This window comes from Tenebrio molitor, chromosome Y (genome assembly GCF_963966145.1).
Source record: "Tenebrio molitor chromosome Y, icTenMoli1.1, whole genome shotgun sequence".
In the NCBI taxonomy this organism is placed as follows: domain Eukaryota; kingdom Metazoa; phylum Arthropoda; class Insecta; order Coleoptera; family Tenebrionidae; genus Tenebrio; species Tenebrio molitor.
In genome coordinates, this window is record NC_091056.1 from 2,665,907 (window position 1) to 2,693,869 (window position 27,963).

The 27,963-nt window shown below is 42.7% G+C and overlaps 2 long non-coding RNA genes across 2 annotated transcripts in view; both read right to left on the reverse strand.

Moving 5' to 3' along the window:
* On the reverse strand, positions 1–27,762 carry LOC138140646 (uncharacterized). The gene is made up of 3 exons (XR_011162678.1): positions 26,325–27,762; positions 26,174–26,276; positions 1–3,056 (listed from the first exon to the last, which is right to left on the reverse strand). It is a non-coding gene; the product is annotated as an uncharacterized lncRNA (long non-coding RNA).
* LOC138140549 (uncharacterized) overlaps positions 1–27,963 on the reverse strand; it is a 390,561-nt gene that overhangs the window by 345,432 nt on the left and 17,166 nt on the right. The gene's annotated exons all lie outside the window — the stretch shown is intronic.

Sequence of the window (27,963 nt, forward strand, 5' to 3'; positions counted from 1 at the left end):
CAATTTTTACACAATGGGATAATTTTACGGCCCCAATATAACCTTAGAGAAAACGGACAACTTTATATGAATTAATGTTTTATTTGAAAAATTATAAAAGAAAAACAAAACAATACAAAAATACAACATTAAATTCAATTCAAACACCCACATTTTATTTTCATAATGTTTGTACATTCAATTAAATTATTACTTATACAATATGCAATTTAAACGTTAACAATATCGCTGCTGTGGGCGGCGGCTGCAGATCGGCTTTGCTTTGGAGTTTCGCATTCGCGTCACAGTCGAAGGGAAACTGCAGAAAACCTTCGTTAAACTCAGAATTCAGCAGTGGAGGCCAAGGAGGTGAGTGCGGGTTCCTGGTGACGTAGTCCTGTCCTGTGATGGGGTCCAGGTGCTGACGGTCCTGGTGGCTTCTTGTACTGACGGTACTGGTGGCTCCTAGCAGTCCGTGGTCCTGACTGTCCTTTTGGCTCTGGTCCTGGCGGTCCTAGTTTCTTATTTATAAGCTCAATGTCTTCGTCCGTGGATCGTCTGAAATAGAAAAATCTCCACAGTACGTGATGTAAAGCATAAGGGAAGTGATGACGCACAATTTGGATTTTCATCGGAATTAAATTGAATATATTAATAAAAATAATTAAAGAAAATTTTAGAATTTAAAATACAGTTATTTGCTATATTTGTAATTGACATTTAAAAATAGTAACATCTGAGTTTTCCTGTCACTTAATCGTGTTCTACGTTCATTGAGAACTTGGCCGCCAGCTTTGGAAGCTAGAGCACACAATTTTTCTTGTGTAACTACAGATAAATTGGGGAAATGAAATGTATGTTCTCGCCACCACTTTAAAGGATCGGAATTTCGCGGTACAAGATCTTCCTCGATGTATCTTTGAATTTCAATGATTGCACGACTTGTGACCGTTCCGCGAGGTCGAGCAACCGCAACACTTTGATCAAAGGAACCCCATATTGAGAATTCATCATCTTTATCATTATCATCTGTTTTATCAATATTAAATTTATGTAACTGTGCCGAAAGTTTTTCTCCAAGTGCCTCTTGGACATTTTTTCTCGCATTGTCGGCAGAAGAGAGATTGGAAAATGCCAAATTTTTAAATCTTGGATCTAAAAATGTCGATACGCTTAACGTATTACTTCGTTCAACATTTCCCAAACGCTCATTTATACCGTGGAGACAATCATTAAATTAATTTTTGTGTTGGTGGTAAAAATTCTTTTTGAAGCAACATTAATTAATCCCTTAGTAATCGGAATAACTAAGGATGCTGTGGAACACAATTCACCGCTGATGGTTTTTGTAACATTTTCAAATGGTTTTAAAATCCTACATAATTTTCTAGCTAATCGCCATTCGAATGAATTTGAAATAGGGAGATTCTTATCAATTAACGCAATTGAACTTTTAACAGCCGTCTCTAATTTTGTAAATCTCTAATATGTAATAAGTTGAGTTCCAGGGAGTTGGAAAATCGTTCATTAATTTCAAAGGTGTTTCATTTAAACCGTTTTGATGCTGAAATATTAATAATTTTTCATTGGCAATGTAACTTTTCCGAAAATGAGTGACAATAATTTTGACTTTACTTATTAATTGCTGCACATCAGCACTTTTTAAACCGTCTTTAAGTATTAAATTTATTGTGTGAGCGAAACAACCGAAATGCCTCCAATTTAATTGTATCGAAAGTGCATTTTGAATATTATATGCATTGTCTGATTCCGCGAGTAAGATTTTTTTTTCAATTCCCCAATCCTGTGCCATTCTGCTGCCAAATTCTCTGAAGTATGAGACACATGCATTGCCCATTGATTCTAAGAAAATCGAATGTAACTCGAAGTTATCATTTAAAAAATGTGCCGTAACACCAATGTAACTTATACTCTATTCTTTATCTTGGTGAGTGGTCTTTGGGAAATCTTCAGCCGTCAAGTTGAATTTAGGGATTTTTGAAAGTTCCAATGGAAAAAGTGCGTTGGTAGTTGTTGAAAAATATCCAAATATTACAATAATGTAAGTACTTAAAGAGACACCGCAAAGTCTTTCTATTTATTATTTTCTAGGTTAAATTGCTCATGATTCATATGCACCGAGACATAACCTCAAACGTGTCATCTTCATATCGCATCGTTTTCTAAAATTTTAATAACTTGCTTGGGAATTTCAAAATGTTCTACACCGGTCACACACTTTTCGTTTTCGGTCAAATTAGGTCCGGTTTATGGTTTAAGAATCCGGTTAATTTCTCAAACCCAAACTTCTTTGCAATATTGCTCGGCATGAGACGGGAATAATGTTCGGTCGGATTGACGGACGACGGACGCCGATAATTTTCATATCGGGAACGGTTAAATTTAAGAATTGATGTGTACGACTTATATATTTAGATTTCGCGACATAAGATTGTGAGATTTGGACATGAATGCTTGACGAGGGTTCTGAATGTAAATGACAGCGATGACAGTTAGCATTTGATTGACACCACACACAAATTTGGTGGAAAAAGTAAAACTTACACAGCTACCCATGACTTGCTTGATCGCATCGACCACTCACCAAGATAATGATTGGAGTATAGTTGTATTGAAAGTCCAACAGTCGGCCGTAACACAAAATTTTCTTCCGGTTTCAACAATTTCATTCATTTTATGAAGACATTCTTCATACATCGCCGGAGTAATAGTTTTATATTTAGTGTGCCGACTGGGTAAGGCGTATGCAGGATTTAAAGCAGAAACAAATTGTTGAAAACCGGTATCTTCAACTACTCGAAATGGTTGAAAATCCAAAATAAACAGTAAACTTAATTGATTATACTTTCCTTTGCTTTTTGCGTGATTTTCTTTGGAAGAAACCCTGTTATTTTTTGTTGAGCACCAACCCATCGGGATCTGGATGGCTTCTGGGACATCTGAGGCTGAGGACTTTCAGCAGAAGTTTACGGAATAACAGCGTCCTCCTGGAGAATAGCTTCTTTGTGCGCTTTTGATTTCTCTTCGACCTTTGAAATTGTTCGTTCGCTTGCAGGCTGTAAATCACAAAAATAAAAATTAAATATAACCCACTTTGCTAGCAAAATAAAGTACAGTAAAGAAAGAACTTTCAACTTATTGGATATTATTTATTTAATGAAACTTACCAGTTTTGCACCTGTTCGAAGAGACACTGTAGGATATTTATTCTGCATATGTGATTTCAAATTCGAAATAGACGTTTTATAGGAAATATTTGCCTTACAAAAATTGCACTGCGCATAAAGTTGATTGATGGGTTCGAAGAACTGCCATATTTCACTTGTTTTTCTCTTTCTTAATTGAGACATTTTTTGGAATATACATATATTGTAGCTGCTTGCTCTCGGAAATCAATCAGTACAGTACAAACTAAAAAGAAGTACACTTGCTTTCAAAACTTTCCCGTACACATATCTTTCGCTGTATTAAATCAGGGTAGTAATTAATCAACTGACATTTAAACTTTTTGAAAAGTCAAAATGCCTCGACTGACAAAGCACGACAAAGTTTGATCTTTTCCAAATTAGAAGAAGAGTGGTCCATAAGAAGGGTTGCTACCCATAATGGGCTAAATAAAAGCACTGTTCTCCAAGTAAAGAAGAGGTGAGAACAAGAAGGGACCGTGAGTAGAAGACCGATCATAATTTTTTTAGTTGCTGTCAATGTCATCTTTAACCTAATCTCAAAATTACCCGTTCACACTGTTTAAATTTTGCAAAATCGTTACTTGATTTTGAATGTGTACGCGATAGTTTTGAAAGCAAGTGTACATACAATGAACTTTTTACATGGATATGTAATACATTTCAAATTGCAATTGCAAGTATCATTAGAATTATTTTCAAATGCAACAGTGTAAAAGTGAAGTAATTGACTTGCGCTTATGTTTTTTCTAGATGCAACTAACCATTTCATGTTAGGGACCTCTTCAAATATATCCGTGTCATTAACAACTTGTTCAGAAATAATATGTCTTTTCCGCAGTTCGCTCAATTTATGCGGAACTCTATTCCAAGATAATGAAATTAATCTCCTCAAAATTTTTTGACGTAAGCACTCAATAATATTGGCAATACTTATGCCAAGCCTCTGTGGACGTTGTAGCGTTACGAAACGCCACAATGGCGATTGGCCGGAGTAGGAGGCCACGAGGTCCTACTTATGCTCGCGGGGCTAATAGATCGCAGTTCGAAGACCCGGAACTAGCAGTTAACGCACGGCATTTGGCAACGCGACGCGCCCACCCTGCCTTCAAGTTTTTTACGTCGCTCATTCCGGAAGCGGAAAGTTTCAACTTAGAGTCATTTGTGCCAGCCACCACGGGGGGGCTGGAAGAACACATGTTACCCCCGCAAATGTCAGGCTGAGGTGGCCTCACGCCTCTAGGTTGGCGAGCTGCAACCTATCTTTCAGAACCCCACTTTCACTTTCTCTTTCTCTTCACTTTCTCTTCTTCTCTTCTCAGCGATAGGTGACCGTACGGCAATGTTGGGTCCCTTTTCCTCTTTAGTAACTTGCCGGAAAGTCATCTCCTTCTTTTCAACCCCATCTTTCTTCCTGTCCTTTTTTTGACCTGCGAGTTACGGCAATTAACATCAGGATAGACGTGCACGACTTACCGACACAATACCGTCCAAAATCTGAATTCTCCCGCTCGGTATAATTTCGAGGTAAACAAACCGACGCCATGACGGTCCACCTGTCATGACACGCGCACGTGTAGTACCACCGGAAATGCACATTTTTGATTGCGCAGTACCACGCAAGCGCAGCCCGCCTTATAGCACAACTGAATAAGGTCGAGAATCGCGCGCGTGACGATTTTCGCGATTTATGGGACTGCGGTACCGAGATTAAAAATGCGGAAGTCGGACACTTCGTCGAGAGCCGTCGAAGCGACGCCAGCGAAGCGCCTTTTAGAGTTCGTGGTCGAGTGACCCCTCGCACTATAGAGGTAATTATCGTTCAATTTTGAATTCATTTCACTAAGACCATGTATTAGGGGTGGTTCGATCCAGTTTAGAGTCAATCCCGTTTGGATGAATTGATCCAGTACCATATCGCAACTTTAGAGTACCGAAAATTTTTGAGTAAAGGAGTGCCGGAAGGACTTCGATTTAGCGCCAAGAACCCCCTTTTTCGCTGAAAGGTAATTACCGAATCTTCCGATTTTCACAACACTAACGACAATTCGTTAGGGGTCGTTCGCAGGGCGATTCGTAGCCAGATCGTTCGCAGGGCGATTCGTAGCCAGATCGTTCGCAGGGCGATTCGTAGCCAGATCGTTCGCAGAGGCGACCATTTTGGAGAACATCGTTCGCAGAGGCGATCGTTTATTTTGAGCACCGTATCGCCAAGGTCACACCGCAAGTCAAAAGGACGCTATTCGAGGAGACAACAGACCCGTCATAAAGCTAAGTCGCCATATTTTTTTTACCGCGGCATTGCAAAATTTAGGAACGCCTCGAATTTCTCGCTTCTCGCTTTCATAATTTTTGTATGTTCACTAAATTTTTTTGAAACTTTGCAAATGTTTAGAATTTTTTTGTAAGAACCTTTTCATTCAATCTCCAGTGTCAACTTAAAGAAATTTCAGTCAAATTTAACGTTTCGGAACTTCACCGATTTAAACTTTCCTATCAGGATCAATTTTAATTTTTTGTCAAGGTGACACCCCAATCTTGACCTTGGGTTTCATTAAGTTTACATTTAATAATTAGCTCGATCAGAAGGAAGTCTAAGTTCGGGAGGTTCCTCATCAGGAATCAAAACATCTTTTATTTCGTCGAAGAATATCATGTTTAGTTTAAGATTCGGTCACATGTGAAAGAAAAGCTTTTCTGGTTACGACCAAAGTAGATATTAAGGCCACCAAAAAGTACTGGTTCCGCATCTTTCAATTTTCATCTAGTAGTTACAAGCGAACCATTATCGCATTCGTGTGAACCAGTACCGAACCACCAAATACTGTTCTGTGGATAATTTTGCAGTAACCGAATAAACCAAAATTTGTTTAACGATCAGAAAGCGTTTGCTTTTACTTACCTTCGACGAGTAAGATCTGAGCACTTGTCCCGGCAGCTGGACAAGCAACAACCAGCTCAAGACAATAGCTGCCTGGCGCCCATTTTTTAAAAATCCGAACCCACGCCCTCTGCCCCGAAAAACCCCCTGGGAGCCCGGAGCTGTCACTGGCCAACTTTTGGTCACACAAATTTTGACGCCCAGAACGTGGGGCTCGATTTTTTGGAGCAACCACAAATTTTCGTTTATCGTTCATCTTCATTGAGGCTCAGTCACTTTTTTCAATCGGAGCAAAGGGAGTTGGTAAAGGTTTATTGAAAGTTGAATTTTTTGATTGTGTGTTAATGAGAAGCGGAAATTTAGCGGCGAATTCATTGTTTGAGTAGCGGTCTTATCTTGTACCCTCGACGACAAAAACCTTTTCTCGGAATCGACTATCGTGTTGCGCGCTGTTTTTTGGTAGTGTTTTGACCGGCGTTTTTATTGCGTTACCGACCCGTGGAATCGCGGTGAGTCTTCGTCAAAATGGACGAACAATTCAAGGTCAAGCATTTACTAGCTGACGAGCTGACGTATGAATTGCGTATACGCGGCATCACGACTAGCCGAAACCAGGACGATAAGAGGAAACTGTTAGCGAGAGCTCTGTCCAAAGAACTAGGTCGACCGGACGACTACTTTCTGTCACTTCATGACGCAGAGTATGATCACGACACCGAGGTCCAGGCCATTGAGGACACCCTTGAGAGCATACGCACGATTTTGACAGAATTTGAAGGAACGGCGGAAGACATGATCTTCAAACGGTTGAAGACCCGTCTAACGCACCTTTCATTTCGCATTCGGCGAATGAGACGCGAGCGAGATGCGGAGTATAGAAATGAGGCGTACGCGACATGTTTGTTGCTCGAAGCTGATCTTCACGACAAGGCAGCAGAAGCGAGCCCGGTTACGGCGGAAGCGCCACCAGTCGTCGCGACTACTCCCATTTACGTGCACCCTCACGCGAGATCTCCGGAACCGAAACTAGTGCCAATTCACACCTGGGGCGTATCTTTCAACGGGGAGGAAAATGGAATGACGGTGAACCAGTTCTTGGAACGGGTAGAGGAACTGTCGGTAGCGCGAAACGCAACCAACAGGGACCTTTTTAACGCGGCCATTGATCTCTTTAGCGGCAAAGCGCTGATTTGGTATCGTTCTGTTCGGAGCAGATTGAGCGATTGGGACGAAGTGGTTCAGTTGTTGAAACAGGAATTTCTTCCACCGGATTTCGATGAATTGTTGTGGGACGAAATCAAGGGCAGGCTTCAGGGCAAAAGCGAGTCGATAACCATTTACGTTGCGGTTATGGAGACGCTTTTTGCTAGACTTAGTCGACCACCGGCGGAGATAACCAAGGTAAAGACGATTCGGAGGAATTTGCTTCCATGTTACCTTAACCAGCTTAGCATCACCGAAGTTGTCACCGTACCGGAGTTGATTAAGTTGTGCAAAAAAGTGGAGGAGTTATCGGCTTTGCGGCAGAAACATCGCGCTGCACCCAAGTCATCTTGCGTGTTGGAGCCAGAGTTGGCATATGTTCGGGCGAGCGAACCCGCGAGTTCGTCCTCCAGGTCGTTCAAGTGCTGGAATTGTCAACAGCCGAATCATTCGTTCATGAACTGTCGACTGAAAAGAAAGCAGTTTTGCTACCGTTGTGGGGAGCCAGACGTCACCTTGGCGACCTGCAAAAAGTGTAATCCGTCGGGAAACGCGCAGTAGGGACGCGGCAGACTTGCGGCCGTGCTACGTTCCTAAAACATCCCAAGGCCGATGTAAACGCATCGATCATCGCGAAACGTACGGACACCCAGTGGAACGCTTGGTTAGACGAAGTCAAAGAGTTTTGCAAGCCTTCTCGGGCAAATTCCGCTTCCATTTTCGTCAGCAAAACCAATGACAATAGGCCATTTATCAGACTGCGTCTAAACAATAAGGAAACTGAAGGACTCGTGGATTCCGGTTCGAATTGCACTATAGTTGGTGGAAAAGGAGCCGATTTAATTCATTTTCGCGCAGGTGGAAAAACTTTCCCATCTCGGCTAAAAACCATCAGAACTGCCGACGGAAAACAACATCCGGTAACCAAAGCTATCGAACTAGAAGCAGTGTTAGACTCGTCGAGACGGCGAATTCGTGTCTACTACGTGCCAGATCTTCAGCATAGCGTCATATTAGGGTGCGACTTTTGTAGATTATTCGGACTCAAGATAGATTTCGCGGGTCACAAAATTGAAGTAGCGTCGGATATCGTAAGAGTACCAGAATGTGACGCGGTGACGGAGTGTGGCGCGGATCGGCATGAGATCACCGAGATCATCCGGAAAAATTTAGATTTGTTGAGCAACGACGGAAAGTTAGGGAGGACACACAAAATGACAGTCACAATCGACACGGGAGAAGCATTGCCGATCAAACAACGTCCGTATTGGTGGTCTCCGTACATGCTTGCGGAAGTCAACAAAGAAATTGACCGCATGCTCGAGAACAATGTCATATCGCCTTCTGACAGTCCGTGGTCTTCTCCAATTTTGTTAGTAAAGAAATCTTCCGGTGAATACCGACTTTGCTTTGACGGTCGCAGGCTCAATGCCGTGACAAAACGTGACAGTTACCCATTACCGCGTGTCGACAGGATTCTCAGTATGTTGCGAGGAGCAAAGTACATCAGTTCGATCGATCTCAAGAACGCTTTTTGGCAAATCCCGTTAGATTCAGAGTCTAGACCGAAGACAGCTTTTGCGATTCCCGGCAGAGGTCTTTTTCATTTTAACGTATTACCGTTCGGACTGACAAACGCAGCCCAGAGGCAGCAGTGTCTCATGGACAGAATTTTCGGACCTGAACTAGAACCTCACGTCTTTGTTTACCTGGACGATCTAATCATTATCGCCCCGACATTCGAGAAACACGTACAAGTTTTGAGGGAGGTGATACGACGTCTTCGAGACGCGAAACTCACCGTGAATGCGAAAAAGTGTCAACTTTTCCGCTCAAGTTTGAAATATTTGGGTTTCATTGTCGATGAACATGGTCTAGGTACCGATCCAGACAAAGTAGCGGCCATGGTGAGCTATCCAGTCCCGAAGACTAGTACCGAAATCAAACGTTTCGTAGGCATGTGTTCTTGGTATAGGCGTTTCATCCCTCATTTTTCGACCCTCATGTCCCCGATAAACGCGTTACTTACCGGAAAGCGAAAGCGACAGAAAACGGAGTGGACTCCTGAAGCTCAGGAAGCTTTTCAGAAAATCAAGGATGCACTTGTTTCAGCACCCGTATCGTCAAGTCCTGATTTCTCGAAACCTTTCGTGATCCAAACTGACGCTTCAAACACCGGTCTAGGAGCAGTTTTAACGCAAGATTTAGACGGAGATGAGAGAGTGATCGCGTACGCCAGCCGTTCGCTAACAAAAGCCGAGCGAAATTATAGCGTTACGGAACGAGAATGTTTAGCCGTTTTGTTCGCGTTGGAAAAGTTCAGACCTTACGTTGAGGGCACCCATTTCACGATCGTGACGGACCATTATTCATTGCTCTGGTTAAACCGAATGAAGGACCCAGCAGGCAAGTTAGCGCGATGGAGTGTCAAGCTCAATCAATTTTCATTCGATTTGGTCCATCGTAAGGGCAAGCTCAATGTAGTACCGGACGCACTATCGAGACTACCTGCAGAAATTGCTGCGGTAGACATTGACAGCTTTCTCGGCGTGAACTTGAATGATTTGGACGAGTCGTACACGCGACTTCGCGACAACATAATCGCCAATCCTCAAAGAAATCCATCATGGAAAGTCGAGAACGGTTTCGTGTATCGATTCGTACCGAACAAAATTGTACTACCCGGCAACGTCCCGGAGTGGAAGCTTTTAGTACCGCGAAATCAAAGAACAAAAATTTTAGAATCATGTCATGATGCACCGACATCAGCTCATTTCGGGTACTACAAGACACTTTCAAGGTTATCCATCAATCACTTTTGGCCGAAAATGCGTCGTTCCGTCATTCGTTACGTTCGAAACTGCAAGGTTTGCAATGAGCAAAAAGCACCGAACACCGCTCGCGCAGGGCTTATGGGAAAAGAAAAAAAGGTTCAGTTTCCGTGGCAAATGATTTCCGTTGATTTGATTGGTCCATTACCGACGTCCACGAAAGGATATTCGTATCTCTTAGTGATCGTAGATTGGTTCACGAAGTACGTTGTACTATTTCCGTTACGAAAAGCTACGAGCTCAAAAGTTACAGAATGTATCGAGAACGGAATTTTTCTTGTGTATGGTGTACCGCAATTCATTTTGGTCGACAACGGCAAGCAGTTTGTCGGAAACGAATTTGTAAAGACTTGCGAGAACTACAAAGTTCAAAAGATCTGGTTCACAGCCAAGTATCACCCTCAGAGCAACCCTGTGGAGCGATACAACCGCACAGTTGGCACTGCCATACGAAGTTACGTCAAAGGCGCTCACAAAAAGTGGGATGCCGAGGTGGCAAAGATCGGGTACGCGATTCGCACAGCGGTCAACGAAGTAACCGGATTCAGTCCAGCATTTCTCAATTTTGGTAGGGTAGTACCCTGTACCGGTGAATTTTACGGCAAAGTAGCGGAAAATCCGGAAACCTTGACGACAGCTGATCGCGAAGATCACGCGAAAAATTTAGAACACCTCAAGACCATCTTGCAGGATGTAACCCAGCACCTTCACAAAGCGCACGAACGCAACGAACGCTCGTACAATCTTCGGAAGCGCGACGCTGAATTTTTTGTAGGCGACAAAGTTTGGAAACGCAACAAAGTACTTTCCAGCGCTGCGAAAGACTTTGCGCAAAAATTAGCGCCACGCTACGTGCTGTGCACGATAACGAGAAAACTATCGAAACTCGCGTACGCTCTCGAAGATGAGAACCGCGCAGATCTAGGTGTTTGGCACATGAAAGATTTGAAAGAATTCAGAGGATCTCTGGCAGAAGCCGAAGAACCGTAGCGAGCTTTGCATTTCACTTTTTCGTACCGTTCAATTTTTCGATTAATTCTTTTGTCCTCCTTTGGAATGTTGACGACAGTAAAATTTTACCGTGGAGTTTGTTCAGGAAAAGTTTATTTAAGAACCCCAAATTATGACATTTAACCGGACTTGACTTACATCATACCGCAGTACTCAAGTACTAATTGACATTGAGATTCAGTTTTCAATCGTTTGATACGCGCAGATATCGACAAGCCATTTTCGTGGCGAAACCAAAACTTTTCCAGTGATCAAATTTTGACGTTTTTTTTTGTGAAGACTTCATCTTCGTTTTTTTGTAAAAAGTAAAAGGCAACTGAGTTACCTTTTCCTTTTTCTTTTTGAGGAGGGGGGTAGTGTAGCGTTACGAAACGCCACAATGGCGATTGGCCGGAGTAGGAGGCCACGAGGTCCTACTTATGCTCGCGGGGCTAATAGATCGCAGTTCGAAGACCCGGAACTAGCAGTTAACGCACGGCATTTGGCAACGCGACGCGCCCACCCTGCCTTCAAGTTTTTTACGTCGCTCATTCCGGAAGCGGAAAGTTTCAACTTAGAGTCATTTGTGCCAGCCACCACGGGGGGGCTGGAAGAACACATGTTACCCCCGCAAATGTCAGGCTGAGGTGGCCTCACGCCTCTAGGTTGGCGAGCTGCAACCTATCTTTCAGAACCCCACTTTCACTTTCTCTTTCTCTTCACTTTCTCTTCTTCTCTTCTCAGCGATAGGTGACCGTACGGCAATGTTGGGTCCCTTTTCCTCTTTAGTAACTTGCCGGAAAGTCATCTCCTTCTTTTCAACCCCATCTTTCTTCCTGTCCTTTTTTTGACCTGCGAGTTACGGCAATTAACATCAGGATAGACGTGCACGACTTACCGACACAATACCGTCCAAAATCTGAATTCTCCCGCTCGGTATAATTTCGAGGTAAACAAACCGACGCCATGACGGTCCACCTGTCATGACACGCGCACGTGTAGTACCACCGGAAATGCACATTTTTGATTGCGCAGTACCACGCAAGCGCAGCCCGCCTTATAGCACAACTGAATAAGGTCGAGAATCGCGCGCGTGACGATTTTCGCGATTTATGGGACTGCGGTACCGAGATTAAAAATGCGGAAGTCGGACACTTCGTCGAGAGCCGTCGAAGCGACGCCAGCGAAGCGCCTTTTAGAGTTCGTGGTCGAGTGACCCCTCGCACTATAGAGGTAATTATCGTTCAATTTTGAATTCATTTCACTAAGACCATGTATTAGGGGTGGTTCGATCCAGTTTAGAGTCAATCCCGTTTGGATGAATTGATCCAGTACCATATCGCAACTTTAGAGTACCGAAAATTTTTGAGTAAAGGAGTGCCGGAAGGACTTCGATTTAGCGCCAAGAACCCCCTTTTTCGCTGAAAGGTAATTACCGAATCTTCCGATTTTCACAACACTAACGACAATTCGTTAGGGGTCGTTCGCAGGGCGATTCGTAGCCAGATCGTTCGCAGGGCGATTCGTAGCCAGATCGTTCGCAGGGCGATTCGTAGCCAGATCGTTCGCAGAGGCGACCATTTTGGAGAACATCGTTCGCAGAGGCGATCGTTTATTTTGAGCACCGTATCGCCAAGGTCACACCGCAAGTCAAAAGGACGCTATTCGAGGAGACAACAGACCCGTCATAAAGCTAAGTCGCCATATTTTTTTACCGCGGCATTGCAAAATTTAGGAACGCCTCGAATTTCTCGCTTCTCGCTTTCATAATTTTTGTATGTTCACTAAATTTTTTTGAAACTTTGCAAATGTTTAGAATTTTTTTGTAAGAACCTTTTCATTCAATCTCCAGTGTCAACTTAAAGAAATTTCAGTCAAATTTAACGTTTCGGAACTTCACCGATTTAAACTTTCCTATCAGGATCAATTTTAATTTTTTGTCAAGGTGACACCCCAATCTTGACCTTGGGTTTCATTAAGTTTACATTTAATAATTAGCTCGATCAGAAGGAAGTCTAAGTTCGGGAGGTTCCTCATCAGGAATCAAAACATCTTTTATTTCGTCGAAGAATATCATGTTTAGTTTAAGATTCGGTCACATGTGAAAGAAAAGCTTTTCTGGTTACGACCAAAGTAGATATTAAGGCCACCAAAAAGTACTGGTTCCGCATCTTTCAATTTTCATCTAGTAGTTACAAGCGAACCATTATCGCATTCGTGTGAACCAGTACCGAACCACCAAATACTGTTCTGTGGATAATTTTGCAGTAACCGAATAAACCAAAATTTGTTTAACGATCAGAAAGCGTTTGCTTTTACTTACCTTCGACGAGTAAGATCTGAGCACTTGTCCCGGCAGCTGGACAAGCAACAACCAGCTCAAGACAATAGCTGCCTGGCGCCCATTTTTTAAAAATCCGAACCCACGCCCTCTGCCCCGAAAAACCCCCTGGGAGCCCGGAGCTGTCACTGGCCAACTTTTGGTCACACAAATTTTGGCGCCCAACGTGGGGCTCGATTTTTTGGAGCAACCACAAATTTTCGTTTATCGTTCATCTTCATTGAGGCTCAGTCACTTTTTTCAATCGGAGCAAAGGGAGTTGGTAAAGGTTTATTGAAAGTTGAATTTTTTGATTGTGTGTTGATGAGAAGCGGAAATTTAGCGGCGAATTCATTGTTTGAGTAGCGGTCTTATCTTGTACCCTCGACGACAAAAACCTTTTCTCGGAATCGACTATCGTGTTGCGCGCTGTTTTTTTGGTAGTGTTTTGACCGGCGTTTTTATTGCGTTACCGACCCGTGGAATCGCGGTGAGTCTTCGTCAAAATGGACGAACAATTCAAGGTCAAGCATTTACTAGCTGACGAGCTGACGTATGAATTGCGTATACGCGGCATCACGACTAGCCGAAACCAGGACGATAAGAGGAAACTGTTAGCGAGAGCTCTGTCCAAAGAACTAGGTCGACCGGACGAATACTTTCTGTCACTTCATGACGCAGAGTATGATCACGACACCGAGGTCCAGGCCATTGAGGACACCCTTGAGAGCATACGCACGATTTTGACAGAATTTGAAGGAACGGCGGAAGACATGATCTTCAAACGGTTGAAGACCCGTCTAACGCACCTTTCATTTCGCATTCGGCGAATGAGACGCGAGCGAGATGCGGAGTATAGAAATGAGGCGTACGCGACATGTTTGTTGCTCGAAGCTGATCTTCACGACAAGGCAGCAGAAGCGAGCCCGGTTACGGTGGAAGCGCCACCAGTCGTCGCGACTACTCCCATTTACGTGCACCCTCACGCGAGATCTCCGGAACCGAAACTAGTGCCAATTCACACCTGGGGCGTATCTTTCAACGGGGAGGAAAATGGAATGACGGTGAACCAGTTCTTGGAACGGGTAGAGGAACTGTCGGTAGCGCGAAACGCAACCAACAGGGACCTTTTTAACGCGGCCATTGATCTCTTTAGCGGCAAAGCGCTGATTTGGTATCGTTCTGTTCGGAGCAGATTGAGCGATTGGGACGAAGTGGTTCAGTTGTTGAAACAGGAATTTCTTCCACCGGATTTCGATGAATTGTTGTGGGACGAAATCAAGGGCAGGCTTCAGGGCAAAAGCGAGTCGATAACCATTTACGTTGCGGTTATGGAGACGCTTTTTGCTAGACTTAGTCGACCACCGGCGGAGATAACCAAGGTAAAGACGATTCGGAGGAATTTGCTTCCATGTTACCTTAACCAGCTTAGCATCACCGAAGTTGTCACCGTACCGGAGTTGATTAAGTTGTGCAAAAAAGTGGAGGAGCTATCGGCTTTGCGGCAGAAACATCGCGCTGCACCCAAGTCATCTTGCGTGTTGGAGCCAGAGTTGGCATATGTTCGGGCGAGCGAACCCGCGAAAGCGAGTCCACGCGCCATCGTCGTGAAGGAACCCTCAGGCAATTCAGCCAGACGGAGTGAACCCGCGAGTTCGTCCTCCAGGTCGTTCAAGTGCTGGAATTGCCAACAGCCGAATCATTCGTTCATGAACTGTCGACTGAAAAGAAAGCAGTTTTGCTACCGTTGTGGGGAGCCAGACGTCACCTTGGCGACCTGCAAAAAGTGTAATCCGTCGGGAAACGCGCAGTAGGGACGCGGCAGACTTGCGGCCGTGCTACGTTCCTAAAACATCCCAAGGCCGATGTAAACGCATCGATCATCGCGAAACGTACGGACACCCAGTGGAACGCTTGGTTAGACGAAGTCAAAGAGTTTTGCAAGCCTTCTCGGGCAAATTCCGCTTCCATTTTCGTCAGCAAAACCAATGACAATAGGCCATTTATCAGACTGCGTCTAAACAATAAGGAAACTGAAGGACTCGTGGATTCCGGTTCGAATTGCACTATAGTTGGTGGAAAAGGAGCCGATTTAATTCATTTTCGCGCAGGTGGAAAAACTTTCCCATCTCGGCTAAAAACCATCAGAACTGCCGACGGAAAACAACATCCGGTAACCAAAGCTATCGAACTAGAAGCAGTGTTAGACTCGTCGAGACGGCGAATTCGTGTCTACTACGTGCCAGATCTTCAGCATAGCGTCATATTAGGGTGCGACTTTTGTAGATTATTCGGACTCAAGATAGATTTCGCGGGTCACAAAATTGAAGTTGCGTCGGATATCGTAAGAGTACCAGAATGTGACGCGGTGACGGAGTGTGGCGCGGATCGGCATGAGATCACCGAGATCATCCGGAAAAATTTAGATTTGTTGAGCAACGACGGAAAGTTAGGGAGGACACACAAAATGACAGTCACAATCGACACGGGAGAAGCATTGCCGATCAAACAACGTCCGTATTGGTGGTCTCCGTACATGCTTGCGGAAGTCAACAAAGAAATTGACCGCATGCTCGAGAACAATGTCATATCGCCTTCTGACAGTCCGTGGTCTTCTCCAATTTTGTTAGTAAAGAAATCTTCCGGTGAATACCGACTTTGCTTTGACGGTCGCAGGCTCAATGCCGTGACAAAACGTGACAGTTACCCATTACCGCGTGTCGACAGGATTCTCAGTATGTTGCGAGGAGCAAAGTACATCAGTTCGATCGATCTCAAGAACGCTTTTTGGCAAATCCCGTTAGATTCAGAGTCTAGACCGAAGACAGCTTTTGCGATTCCCGGCAGAGGTCTTTTTCATTTTAACGTATTACCGTTCGGACTGACAAACGCAGCCCAGAGGCAGCAGTGTCTCATGGACAGAATTTTCGGACCTGAACTAGAACCTCACGTCTTTGTTTACCTGGACGATCTAATCATTATCGCCCCGACATTCGAGAAACACGTACAAGTTTTGAGGGAGGTGATACGACGTCTTCGAGACGCGAAACTCACCGTGAATGCGAAAAAGTGTCAACTTTTCCGCTCAAGTTTGAAATATTTGGGTTTCACTGTCGATGAACATGGTCTAGGTACCGATCCAGACAAAGTAGCGGCCATGGTGAGCTATCCAGTCCCGAAGACTAGTACCGAAATCAAACGTTTCGTAGGCATGTGTTCTTGGTATAGGCGTTTCATCCCTCATTTTTCGACCCTCATGTCCCCGATAAACGCGTTACTTACCGGAAAGCGAAAGCGACAGAAAACGGAGTGGACTCCTGAAGCTCAGGAAGCTTTTCAGAAAATCAAGGATGCACTTGTTTCAGCACCCGTATTGTCAAGTCCTGATTTCTCGAAACCTTTCGTGATCCAAACTGACGCTTCAAACACCGGTCTAGGAGCAGTTTTAACGCAAGATTTAGACGGAGATGAGAGAGTGATCGCGTACGCCAGCCGTTCGCTAACAAAAGCCGAGCGAAATTATAGCGTTACGGAACGAGAATGTTTAGCCGTTTTGTTCGCGTTGGAAAAGTTCAGACCTTACGTTGAGGGCACCCATTTCACGATCGTGACGGACCATTATTCATTGCTCTGGTTAAACCGAATGAAGGACCCAGCAGGCAAGTTAGCGCGATGGAGTGTCAAGCTCAATCAATTTTCATTCGATTTGGTCCATCGTAAGGGCAAGCTCAATGTAGTACCGGACGCACTATCGAGACTACCTGCAGAAGTTGCTGCGGTAGACATTGACAGCTTTCTCGGCGTGAACTTGAATGATTTGGACGAGTCGTACACGCGACTTCGCGACAACATAATCGCCAATCCTCAAAGAAATCCATCATGGAAAGTCGAGAACGGTTTCGTGTATCGATTCGTACCGAACAAAATTGTACTACCCGGCAACGTCCCGGAGTGGAAGCTTTTAGTACCGCGAAATCAAAGAACAAAAATTTTAGAATCATGTCATGATGCACCGACATCAGCTCATTTCGGGTACTACAAGACACTTTCAAGGTTATCCATCAATCACTTTTGGCCGAAAATGCGTCGTTCCGTCATTCGTTACGTTCGAAACTGCAAGGTTTGCAATGAGCAAAAAGCACCGAACACCGCTCGCGCAGGGCTTATGGGAAAAGAAAAAAAGGTTCAGTTTCCGTGGCAAATGATTTCCGTTGATTTGATTGGTCCATTACCGACGTCCACGAAAGGATATTCGTATCTCTTAGTGATCGTAGATTGGTTCACGAAGTACGTTGTACTATTTCCGTTACGAAAAGCTACGAGCTCAAAAGTTACAGAATGTATCGAGAACGGAATTTTTCTTGTGTATGGTGTACCGCAATTCATTTTGGTCGACAACGGCAAGCAGTTTGTCGGAAACGAATTTGTAAAGACTTGCGAGAACTACAAAGTTCAAAAGATCTGGTTCACAGCCAAGTATCACCCTCAGAGCAACCCTGTGGAGCGATACAACCGCACAGTTGGCACTGCCATACGAAGTTACGTCAAAGGCGCTCACAAAAAGTGGGATGCCGAGGTGGCAAAGATCGGGTACGCGATTCGCACAGCGGTCAACGAAGTAACCGGATTCATTCCAGCATTTCTCAATTTTGGTAGGGTAGTACCCTGTACCGGTGAATTTTACGGCAAAGTAGCGGAAAATCCGGAAACCTTGACGACAGCTGATCGCGAAGATCACGCGAAAAATTTAGAACACCTCAAGACCATCTTGCAGGATGTAACCCAGCACCTTCACAAAGCGCACGAACGCAACGAACGCTCGTACAATCTTCGGAAGCGCGACGCTGAATTTTTTGTAGGCGACAAAGTTTGGAAACGCAACAAAGTACTTTCCAGCGCTGCGAAAGACTTTGCGCAAAAATTAGCGCCACGCTACGTGCTGTGCACGATAACGAGAAAACTATCGAAACTCGCGTACGCTCTCGAAGATGAGAACCGCGCAGATCTAGGTGTTTGGCACATGAAAGATTTGAAAGAATTCAGAGGATCTCTGGCAGAAGCCGAAGAACCGTAGCGAGCTTTGCATTTCACTTTTTCGTACCGTTCAATTTTTCGATTAATTCTTTTGTCCTCCTTTGGAATGTTGACGACAGTAAAATTTTACCGTGGAGTTTGTTCAGGAAAAGTTTATTTAAGAACCCCAAATTATGACATTTAGCCGGACTTGACTTACATCATACCGCAGTACTCAAGTACTAATTGACATTGAGATTCAGTTTTCAATCGTTTGATACGCGCAGATATCGACAAGCCATTTTCGTGGCGAAACCAAAACTTTTCCAGTGATCAAATTTTGACGTTTTTTTTTGTGAAGACTTCATCTTCGTTTTTTTTGTAAAAAGTAAAAGGCAACTGAGTTACCTTTTCCTTTTTCTTTTTGAGGAGGGGGGTAGTGTAGCGTTACGAAACGCCACAATGGCGATTGGCCGGAGTAGGAGGCCACGAGGTCCTACTTATGCTCGCGGGGCTAATAGATCGCAGTTCGAAGACCCGGAACTAGCAGTTAACGCACGGCATTTGGCAACGCGACGCGCCCACCCTGCCTTCAAGTTTTTTACGTCGCTCATTCCGGAAGCGGAAAGTTTCAATTTAGAGTCATTTGTGCCAGCCACCACGGGGGGGCTGGAAGAACACATGTTACCCCCGCAAATGTCAGGCTGAGGTGGCCTCACGCCTCTAGGTTGGCGAGCTGCAACCTATCTTTCAGAACCCCACTTTCACTTTCTCTTTCTCTTCACTTTCTCTTCTTCTCTTCTCAGCGATAGGTGACCGTACGGCAATGTTGGGTCCCTTTTCCTCTTTAGTAACTTGCCGGAAAGTCATCTCCTTCTTTTCAACCCCATCTTTCTTCCTGTCCTTTTTTTGACCTGCGAGTTACGGCAATTAACATCAGGATAGACGTGCACGACTTACCGACACAATACCGTCCAAAATCTGAATTCTCCCGCTCGGTATAATTTCGAGGTAAACAAACCGACGCCATGACGGTCCACCTGTCATGACACGCGCACGTGTAGTACCACCGGAAATGCACATTTTTGATTGCGCAGTACCACGCAAGCGCAGCCCGCCTTATAGCACAACTGAATAAGGTCGAGAATCGCGCGCGTGACGATTTTCGCGATTTATGGGACTGCGGTACCGAGATTAAAAATGCGGAAGTCGGACACTTCGTCGAGAGCCGTCGAAGCGACGCCAGCGAAGCGCCTTTTAGAGTTCGTGGTCGAGTGACCCCTCGCACTATAGAGGTAATTATCGTTCAATTTTGAATTCATTTCACTAAGACCATGTATTAGGGGTGGTTCGATCCAGTTTAGAGTCAATCCCGTTTGGATGAATTGATCCAGTACCGTATCGCAACTTTAGAGTACCGAAAATTTTTGAGTAAAGGAGTGCCGGAAGGACTTCGATTTAGCGCCAAGAACCCCCTTTTTCGCTGAAAGGGGTCGTTCGCAGGGCGATTCGTAGCCAGATCGTTCGCAGGGCGATTCGTAGCCAGATCGTTCGCAGGGCGATTCGTAGCCAGATCGTTCGCAGGGCGATTCGTAGCCAGATCGTTCGCAGGGCGATTCGTAGCCAGATCGTTCGCAGGGCGATTCGTAGCCAGATCGTTCGCAGGGCGATTCGTAGCCAGATCGTTCGCAGGGCGATTCGTAGCCAGATCGTTCGCAGAGGCGACCATTTTGGAGAACATCGTTCGCAGAGGCGATCGTTTATTTTGAGCACCGTATCGCCAAGGTCACACCGCAAGTCAAAAGGACGCTATTCGAGGAGACAACAGACCCGTCATAAAGCTAAGTCGCCATATTTTTTTACCGCGGCATTGCAAAATTTAGGAACGCCTCGAATTTCTCGCTTCTCGCTTTCATAATTTTTGTATGTTCACAAAATTTTTTTGAAACTTTGCAAATGTTTAGAATTTTTTTGTAAGAACCTTTTCATTCAATCTCCAGTGTCAACTTAAAGAAATTTCAGTCAAATTTAACGTTTCGGAACTTCACCGATTTAAACTTTCCTATCAGGATCAATTTTAATTTTTTGTCAAGGTGACACCCCAATCTTGACCTTGGGTTTCATTAAGTTTACATTTAATAATTAGCTCGATCAGAAGGAAGTCTAAGTTCGGGAGGTTCCTCATCAGGAATCAAAACATCTTTTATTTCGTCGAAGAATATCATGTTTAGTTTAAGATTCGGTCACATGTGAAAGAAAAGCTTTTCTGGTTACGACCAAAGTAGATATTAAGGCCACCAAAAAGTACTGGTTCCGCATCTTTCAATTTTCATCTAGTAGTTACAAGCGAACCATTATCGCATTCGTGTGAACCAGTACCGAACCACCAAATACTGTTCTGTGGATAATTTTGCAGTAACCGAATAAACCAAAATTTGTTTAACGATCAGAAAGCGTTTGCTTTTACTTACCTTCGACGAGTAAGATCTGAGCACTTGTCCCGGCAGCTGGACAAGCAACAACCAGCTCAAGACAATAGCTGCCTGGCGCCCATTTTTTAAAAATCCGAACCCACGCCCTCTGCCCCGAAAAACCCCCTGGGAGCCCGGAGCTGTCACTGGCCAACTTTTGGTCACCACCAATCGAGGAGTTGTATTTTAATTCTTGATACCATTTCTCTAATGACATATTGGTATTTTTGCGAAAGCCTTTTCTGAAGTAGTGCGCCCACTGCGTAGGTCGGCAGAAATAATAGTTCTGAAAATACTCTCCATATTTCTTGGTTTCTGGATTGGTAAGTTGCATCTCCACTGTATGCTGAAGCATCCTGTGAAATGTGTTTTCATCCAGTTCATCAATCAGGTTTTTGATATTGTTCGGTCGCGGATGTTTCCGACGCCGATCTAGTCTGGGGGTTTCCTCCAGACACGTTTGGGGTTCCGTGTTCGGAATTAAAACACACACTGTGTTTTTGTAGTATATTGGTACAACTTACGACAACTTATTAACAAAAAGGTTTGGTTACCAAAAATGAACAATTGACCTGTTGGTCGTACTGTTAAGAGTCAGAGTGTCAGCCCCTTTTACATAAAACATGGGTTTATATAGACGGTCGTCCAGGTAGGACAGAATCAGGTGGTGGTGGTACCACTGTCACAGGTGTCCTGGCAACGCACCCTTCTACTTTTGACCACAATATAGCTACTGGAAACCCTTCATAATCACCATCTACCGCCATTAAAGTGGTTAGCTGTATTTGGTATGGATTTGTGCCATGAGTCGAGTCGATCATTAATATATTATTTCCATACTTCTCCAACATTCTCTGTTGTGCTGCGTTCATAAAAACTAAAAAAAGTTTTTTTCGCCAATTTTTTGATTTTTCAGTCCATAAGGTTTATAACTAAGCTTAAATAGGACTTTCATGAGACTCTTCAAGTTTTTAAATTAAAATCCTAATGCTGTTAGCATCGTCACTATGAAATATTGCGTCAGATTGCACAATAAAAGCCTTTTTTATATTGTGAATGTCATGATTTGTTGTATAACTAAATCTGTCATCTGCATTAAATGTTTTTCCAATATCTGCCAAAATTCGACTACTGGGAATGCCCTGGAATAGTTTCTCTGCTGCTCTTTCGGATTTCTTTAGACTAAGCCTTCCAAACTCTGCTTCATGTCCTGTGTGGGTTTCCATAACTTCAAATATAACTTCATCCTCTTCCTTCACGATCATACGTGCTGGACAATGACAACCTAACGTGTGATTAAAAAAAAACTTTCATCAAAGTGTGCCATGAAAAAAACTACGTATGTCTGAACATAAGTTTGGATGGTTGAAACAGTTTAGGGGCCCTAGAACTGCGAACGTGTTGTTGAATTTTGAACTACTCAGCCGTTTGAAATTTGACTTTTTTAATGAAACAAATGTACTTGATTGATTTAAAATTAATTATTAACAACATTAATAAATTAAACTTTAAGAAGATGCGTTATGTGACCAAGATGCGTTATGTGACCACCACCTTCATGCATGCATGAATGGAGTCAATAACATTTTGCAATATCCACGGCGAATTATTGATTTCTTCGAATTTGTTAATGATTATCCTTTGCCGAAGATCATCCATATCAACCACAGGTGCACTGAAAATTGAATTTTTAATGTATGGCCACAAAAAGAAGTCACACGGGGTCAGATCACAAGACCTGGGAGGCCACTCATGTGGCATATTTAAATTAAACTAATAAGGCGGTTGTCATAAAATTCCATTAAAAAATTTAAATTTGCCCAGGTCGTGTGAATGCGAGCCCCGTCTTGCTGGAAATAGCCTTGTGTTCATTCATCATCTAACAATGTCTCGATAAAAGGAGTTAAAATTTCCAGACGATATCTCTCGGCAATTTGAACATTTAGGTTTTTGAAAGTTGCATAAATAATTGAATATTTACCTTCAAAAAATATAGGTCCAATTAGTCTTCTTCTACTTATTGCAGCCAAAACTCCAATTTTTTGTGAATGTAACGGTACTTCAATATAATAATGAGGATTCTCGCCACTCCACATTCTCATATTTTGTGAGTTAACGTATCTAGATAAGTGAAACCACGATTCATCGCTAAATAATGTTTTTTCCAGTATCGCACCATTCTTATGAAAATTCAACATAAACCATTGACACAATTGCTGTCTTTGAGGTCGATCATTTGGAAGTGGTTCATGGACTAATTGTAGACGATAAGGATGTAAATGAAGATCTTGTTTCAGAATACGCTGACAAGTGGTAAAGGACAGATCGACTTGTTGTAAATGGCGTATTGAAGTATTTGGCTGCTCCTCAATTACTTGTCGTACCGTTTCAATGTTTTCTTCATTTCTCACCTTTGGTCTCCCACTACCTTCTTTACGTCCTACACTTCCAGTTTCCCTGTATAAGTGCACAAGATGATGTACTTTTCTGCTAAATGTATCAAAATGCACGATCACTTCTGGAAAAGTTTTCTGGAAATCTTCAAATGCGTTACTTGTGGAATAAATCCACTGCCCATCAATTTTTACGGCGTTTCTAAAATACATTTCCAACATGCAGCGTTTTTGGTGTTCGGTGAAAGCCATAACGTTCAAATATTACAATAATAAGTTAATAACCTATAAGATTCACAATCATGAATCTGAAATTAAATCTGTCAGAATTGCCGCAAGCTACAACATGCCTGTCATATCTGTCTTTGTCTTTCATGGCATACTTTGATGAAGGTTTTTTTAAATCACAGGATATTTTATTGGTCCCTTTCAATTTCATTCCTCTCTGACGCTTCAAAGTTTTTTGTTGTGTAGCGTAAATTCCAGATCGATGACAAATATATTTCGTCACGTTAGCATCTTTTTAATTATTCCATTTTTTTTGAATTATAAAATCGAAACGATGACTTGGTATTTTTCTCAAAATCTAATTTCCATTCTTTAAATTGGTGCAATTCTAATTTAACATGGTTATCCCTTAGCAATACCAGAAATGGTTATGTAAGCATTTTCTGGTTGTATAAAGAGTCTTGTCAAAAAATGCTATTCTAATTTGCTAAATCATAACCATTTTTCTAACAATCATGGTTATGAAGATTGTTGTATAAACTTGTGACAAATCATCTTGCTAATTTGAAAGATGGACTTGGTTGCGGCAAATTTTCTTATGCATTTTCAAAAAAACGTGGAAAATGCTGAGCATCAGTAAGTGTAATAGGTTAAATAATTGAATAATAAGTATGTACCTTTTTTGCTATTACGAAGTTCTGCTGTGCTTTCAAGGCCAGATTGAGATTAGAATATAAATTGCTAAGAAATTAAAATAAATTAAAAATTACTAAAATATGCTGCTCCAACGTTTGGACCATAATTTCCATTTGCTGGAAATTAGTCTTCTTGTTCCTTTTTTTAACGTTAGCAGAAGAACAGCAAGAATCAATTTTTAAATTAATTGACGCGGGTTTGACATTTGAGTTGTGCAATGTCCACTAGCTAAGCAAATTGCGCATGGCCGACGCTTGTTAAATAACGATGTTCATGATGGGCAAATTTTGTGGGTAGAATAGGAGAAAATCATAAAATGGTTATCGACATTGTTACAACATTGCAGAGATCGCAATGTTGTTACTTGGCAATCCTGAATTAGACGAAAATCAGAATCGCACCGAATGTCTTTTTAGAACCGAATTTGAGATGTTGATATTTAAACACCACTTCGTGATTTGACAGAAGATGCCTATCAAGTAAGTCATAATTTGCAATTTCTGAGGCGCATAAAGGACACTTTAGACATGGCTTTTTAAAGTTATTTTCAATTCCATGATGTCTATTTATGTTGGACAAGACGATAAAATTCTACTTTATCTTTGAGAACGTTGTTTAATTACGCTCGAGAGATAATGAGATTTTATCGTCGTGTACAGTATAAAATTTTATTCCATTCTCCATTACTTCGATTGAACTACTGAATTATTTTGATTGACAATTATTATAAACGTCAAAAAAATTCAAATAAAAAAAAAACGTCGAAAACAGAAAAACAACAATGGATGTTAAACATTAGAAACTCAAAGCGGGGGCTATTGGGATGGGAGTCGGTTACCGAGGTAATTTGTTTATCAACAAAGTTAGAAACAGTTTCGTGAAAGTGTTTCAATTTTGAGGAAATAATGGCCCAATCTTTCCTTAATGAAAATGAATTGTATGTTCTTGAAGATATTATTAAAGAAGCCAGGTCTGTTGTTGAAAATTTATTGCCGCGAAAATCTTATCATTGTATGGAAAAAGAATACAATATTTTCTGTGCCTGGAGGAAAAGCAGAAACATAAAAGGTGATTTTGATGGGAACTAGCAGCACAAAGAATTGTCAAGGATTTTCAAACGAACTACCTGGTGGCAGTGGCGCTAACTTCATCAAAAGCAAGCATAGTATATTGAAACATGAGTTTTATAAAACTTATATTAAGACACTACTCAGATTTGCAGCACGACTGCCGCAGGCAGGAGTGCCTGTAAATGACAAGTGCTCTTAAGTTTTATAAAACGAGTTTTTTTATGCAATTTTTTCTAATTTGCATATTAAATACATGTTTTTTTTTACAAATAAAATCAATTTTACCGTTAGTACAATTTTACAATAGTACTGTTCAATTGTATGGTCGCCGATCTATCAAAGGTGTTCATGCTTTGGAGTCGGTTCAGAGGAAGTTTGCCAAGTATCTTCTGTTCAGGTTAATTGCTGAATTTCCTCCAAGAGGTACTCCTAATTCTGTTCATAATATGGCAAATCTGCGTTCTCTCAATATGAGACGTAACGATAGTTTTCTGATATTTCTATATAAGATCATACACGGCATTATTAATTCTCCCTTCTTGTTATCCCAAATTTGTTTCAATGTGCCTCGGGCAAATCTTAGATCTGGTCGGTTTTTTTATGTTCCGCGAGCAGTTACTAATATACTGCATCGTTCCCTTCTTTATACTGCCTGCACATTGTTCAATAGCAACTGTAGTGAGTGCTATATTTTTGTGATTAGTCTTGGACAATTTAAGAGATTAATTACCTGCATTTCAGAGGTTTAATTGAGCGTTTCCCGTAACGGGTACACAGTCGCTTTTTGAGCTGTTGCATTGTATAACGCTGTTTACTGTTGGATTTTGTTTGGGTGTACAACCTCTTAACCAACATACTAAATAATAATAATAATAATAATAATAATAATTACCTTTCCGCTGAAAGGGGGTTCTAGACGAGAATTCTTGAAGAACCTTCCGGTACTTCTCGATACGAAACGGTACGGTACGATACTTGACTGGATCGAACTACCCCTAATGAACGGTATTAGTGATGCGAAATCGCTAAAATGCAGTAATTACCTCTAATAATGCGAGGGGTCACTCGACCACGAACCCAAAATGTTTGGCTGGCGTCGCCATGGCGGCTCTCGACGAAATGCGACCGGCTTCCGCTTTTTAATCCCGGCACCGCAGTCCCATAAATCGCGAAAATTGTCACGTGCGCGATTCTCGACCTTATTCCGTAGCGCGATAAGGCGTGCTGGCCTTGCAGGGTACTGCGCATTCGAAAGGTTGCATTTCCGGTGGTACTACACGTGCGCTGTGTCATGACAGGTGTACGGTCATGGCGCCGGCGCCGGTTTGTTTACCTTCGGTTTTCACCGACCGGGAAATTTCAGGTGTTGATGCGGTAAAACGTCGGTAAGTCGTGCACATTAAGTCAGATGTTGATTGCCGTATCTCGCAGGTAACAAAAAAGTAGGACAGGGAGAAAGATGGGGGTTGGAAAAGAAGAAGATGACTTTCCGGCAAGTTACGAAGGTGAAAAGGAACCAACATTGCCGTACGGTTCTCCTATACCTGAGAAAAAGAAGAGAAAGTGAAGAGACAGAAAGGGAAAGTGGGGTTTAAAAAAGATAGATTGCAGCTCGACAATCTAGAGGCGTGAAGTCACCTCAGCTTTAAATTGGCGGGGCCAACACGTGTTCCTCCAGCCGCCCCGTTGTGGCTGGCACAATGACTCTACAATGAACTCCGTTTTCGGATGTGCGACGTGAAAAAAAAGCTTTGCGGAAGGTTGGCGCCTCGCGTCGTCAAATGCCGTGCTTTTTCTGCTAGCACCAGGTGTTGGAGCAGCGATGTGATAGTCCCGCGAGCAATAGTAGGATCACTTGGGCCTCCTACACCGGCCAAACGCTATTGTGGTGTTTTGTAACGCTACAGTATCATTTTTTCGAAATATAATTTTCATTTCAGTATTTTTCCCCCTCATAAATTAACGAGCTGTCTATTTACTCGCATTTTCTAGTTATTTGACCCAACGACAGTGACCGTGAAATAATACTTTTTGTAAAATCAATGCAAAACATTGTGTTTTTAGAATACAGTTTTTCCGCTCTGCGTTCGAGGTGTAGTTTTTAGTTAGTTTTGTCCAACTCCACAAGGCAGGTGTTTACGTTGACTCTGTGATTTAAGCTAAAATTTTGTGAAAATGAGAGTTTATTTTCAAGTAGTGAATACATAGATATTATGTTAGTGAATGGTGAAGCCTCGGGAATACTCCTCGAGTCTACAGAATTTCCGTGTTACTTCTGGTGGGGGTACATGAAGGACTTGGTACGGGGTGATACTGAATTTTATTTTTAAATGGTACAACTGGAGTAACTTCCGGTTGTGATGGCTTCACACTGAAAGCCGCATCAGTGACAAGTCAAACTTGACATGTCAAATTAAATTAAACATGCTGCTGAATTGAGTGTACTCACGGAGAGTACGGGTTTAACTTAGGACAAGCGTGTATACTTTTAACTGCACATTCTTCCCTCTGTGTGTGTGGCCGGCTTATCATTATAGGTGACAGGAACGGGCGCAGCAATTAGCCGCAAGAAACAAGTGAAAGTTTTATTGCATTTGTTTTTTGTTCTTCGCTTATCGACATCGGCGAAGCAAGTAATCCCCATAGGCGGGTAACGAAATTTGTGCCAAATCTTTCAATAAT